Raw genomic sequence first — 3,569 nt, forward strand, 5'->3', positions numbered from 1 at the left:
ATTTAAATTTAAAAATGTGAAAAAAAGAAAGATGAGCTATTACAATGAATTCCACAAAAATACAAAGGATTGTAAGAAACTACTATGAGCAAGGAGAGGCAAAGATCTTGGACAACCTAGAAGAAATGGATAAGTTCCTAACAACAACCTAGAAAGACTGAACTGTATATATACATGTGTGTGTATACAGTATACACATGTATATATATATATACATACACATATATATATTTTTTTCTGTTTTGTCTCTTAAATTCCATGTACCAGTATATATATATATATATATATATATATATATACACACACATGTGTATATATACATATGTATATATACATATACATGTGTATACTGTATACACACATGTATATATACAGTTCAGTCTTTCTAGGTGTGTATATATATATATATATATATATATATACATTTTATACACACACACACACATATACACACACAAAATGGAATATTACTCAGCCACCAAAAAAAAGAAATCTTGCATTTGCAACAATGTGGTTGCAAATGTGTCCCTCTAGTTCTAGAGGGTATTATGTTAAGCAAAATAAGTCAATCAGAGAAAGACAATTATCATATGATCTCACTGGTACATGGAATTTAAGAGACAAAACAGAAAAAAAAAAAAAAGAGACAAAACAGAGAATCATAGGAGAAGAGAGTAAAAAATAAAACAAGATGAAACCAGAGAGGGAGACAAGGCTTAAGAGACTCTTAGTCATAGGAAACAAAGTAAGTGTTGCTGGAGGGGAAGGAGGTGGAAGGATGGGGTAACTGAGTGAAAGACATTAAGGAGGGCATGTGATATAATGAGCACTGGGTATTATATAAGATTGATGAAACACTGACCTCTACCTCTGAAACCAATAATACATTATATGTTGTGTGTGTGTGTGTGTGTGTGTGTGTGTGTGTGTGTTTGTCAGTTGAATTTTTTTTTAATTTCTTTTCAGCATAACAGAATTCATTGTTTTTGTACCACACCCAGTGCTCCATGCAATACGTGCCCTCCTTAATACCCTCCACCTGGCTCCCCCAACTTCCCACCCCCCGCCCCTTCAAAACCCTCAGATATGTTGATTAATTGAATTTAAATTTTAAAAAAGGAAAATTCTTCTTTAATCAATACTTTCCAAACCCTTTGACCCATAGCAACAATTAACTCCAGAGATGTGCCTATCTCTCTCCATCATACTCTTCTGATAGGAATAATAGGCAATCTTTTTCCTTGCCCCCATTAGTGAGCCTGTGGATGTGTGCAGTGGCTATGTTAGGGATGAACAAGCACACAGCCAAGACCTAGATCCCAGGCAAAATCTCAAACCAAACTGCACCTTGGTTAGCAAAGCTAAACCTTTCCTTTGTGGCCCCTTTAAAGAGACCCAGCATCATTCATTGATTTTCTAATGTGAATAGACTTGCATACCTGGGATAAATCCCACTTGCTTGTGGTATGTAACCCTTTTTATGCATTGTTGGATATGATTTGACAATTTTCTTTTGAGGATTCTTCTCAATGAATGTGTGTACGTTCATAAGAGATATGATTTGCAATTTTCTTATGAAGTTTTGTCTGCTTTCAGATTTTGGTATTTGATATTTGGTTTTAGGGTATGATGGCTTATAAAATGAGTTAGAAAGAATTCTCTCTGCTTTTGTCTTCTGGAAGAGAGTCTAGAAAATTGATATGATCTAAATGTTTCATATAGTTTATCACTGAACACTTCTTGGCCTGGTGCTTTGTCTTTTGGAGGGCTATTAATTTTAGATTCAATTTCTTTCAAAGACATAGCTTTATCTCTTCTTGTGTGAGGTTTGGTAGATTGTGTCTTTCAAGAAATGTATCCATTTTATCTAGGTTATCAAATGTGGGCAGAGAGTTGTTCATAGGATGCCTTTATTGTCCTTTTAATGTCCGTGAGATCTGTATTAATGTTCTCTCTTTCATTTCTGATATTAGTAATTTGTGGCCTTTCTTTTTTTTTTCTTAATTATCCTGTCTAAAGTCTTACCAATTTTATTGGTTTTTTTTTTCAAAAACCAGCTATTTGTTTCATTGAGTTTATCCATTAATTTCCTGGTTTTGATTTCATATTTTTATTACTTATTCTATTTGGTATAGTTTGGGTTTGATTTGCTCTTCTTGTTCTAATTTCCTAGGGTAGAATCTTAGATTATTTCTAATCTTTCTTCTTTTCTGATATGTACATTCAATACTATAAAATTCCCTGTAAGCACTACTTTCACTGTATCCTACAGATTTTGAGAATTTGTGTTTTCATTTTAATTTAAGTCAAGTATTTTAAGATTTCTCTTGAGTTTTCCTCTTTGACCCTTGTGTCACTTAGAAATGTGTTGTTTAGGGATGTGTGGCTCAGTCAGTTAAGCATCTGCCTTCGGCTCAGGTCATGATCCTGGGGCCCTGAGATCAAGTTTCGAGTTGGGATCCTTGCTCAGCAGGGAGTCTGCTTCTCCCTCTGCCTGTAGCTCCCCATGCTTGTTCACTCTTGCCCACTCTGTCTGTCTCCCTCTCTAGCTGACAAATAAATAGATAAAATATTTTTTTTAAGTGTGTTTGATCTCTGAGTATTTTGGGAATTTCCAGCTCTCATTCTGTTATTAAATTCTAGTTTAATTCCACTAGGGTCCAAAAGAAGTCATTATATGATTTCTATATTTTTTAAATTTTTGAAGTATGTTTTATGGCCTAGAATGGTCTATCTTGATGAATGTTGCATAGGAACTTGAGAAGAATGTGTGTTCTCTTGTTAGATGAAGTAATCTATAGATGTGCATTATATCCAGTTGATCAGTGGTATTGCTGATTTCTACTATGTATTCAGTGGTTTTCTGGGAGCTGGGTGTGTTCATTTCTGATACAGGTGTATTAAAGTCTCCAAGTATAATATGGATACATCTATTTCTCCTTGCAATTCTTTTTTTGCCTGATGTTGCTTGAAGCTCTGTTGTTTGGTGCAATATGTTAAGGTGTGTTATGTCTTCTTGGAGAACTGATTCCTTTAATACTATGTAATGCCACTCTTTATCTCTAAAAAATTTCCTTTTTATGAAGTCTTCTCTTTCTGAAATTAATATTGCTATTCCTCCTTTGTTTGGTTTGGAGTTAACATGTTATCTCCTTCTCGATCCCTTTATTTTTAATCTATATCTGTTTTTGTATTTAAAATAAATTCTTGGGGTGCTAGGGTGGCTCAGTGGGTTAATCCTCTGCCTTCACCTCAGGTCATGATCTCAGGGTCCTGAGATAGGACCCCGCATCGGGCTCTCTGCTCAGCAGGGAGACTGCTTCCCCCTCTCTCTCTGCCTGCCTCTCTGCCTACTTGTGATCTCTCTCTCTGTGTCAGTTAAATAAATAAACTCTTAACATAAAATAAAATAATTCTTTTGTAGACAACATATAGTTGCATCTCTTTTTTTTTTTTTTTAGATTTTATTTATTTATTTATTTGAGAGAGAGAGAGAGAGAGCATGTGCTCTGGAGTGGGGGAAGGGGCATAGGGAGAGAATTCCAAGCAGACCCTGCACTGACTGCTCA

General features: G+C 34.9%; 1 pseudogene across 1 annotated transcript; it reads right to left on the reverse strand.

Annotated features, from left to right (window-relative positions):
* Positions 1–1,131: 1,131 nt before the first annotated feature.
* LOC309863154 (NADH dehydrogenase [ubiquinone] 1 alpha subcomplex subunit 1 pseudogene) lies at positions 1,132–1,402 on the reverse strand (annotated as a pseudogene). The gene has a single exon. The product of its transcript is annotated as an NADH dehydrogenase [ubiquinone] 1 alpha subcomplex subunit 1 pseudogene (transcript).
* Between the last annotated feature and the right edge of the window lie 2,167 nt (positions 1,403–3,569).

Source organism: Mustela nivalis (assembly GCF_964662115.1).
Source record: "Mustela nivalis genome assembly, chromosome: 4".
In the NCBI taxonomy this organism is placed as follows: domain Eukaryota; kingdom Metazoa; phylum Chordata; class Mammalia; order Carnivora; family Mustelidae; genus Mustela; species Mustela nivalis.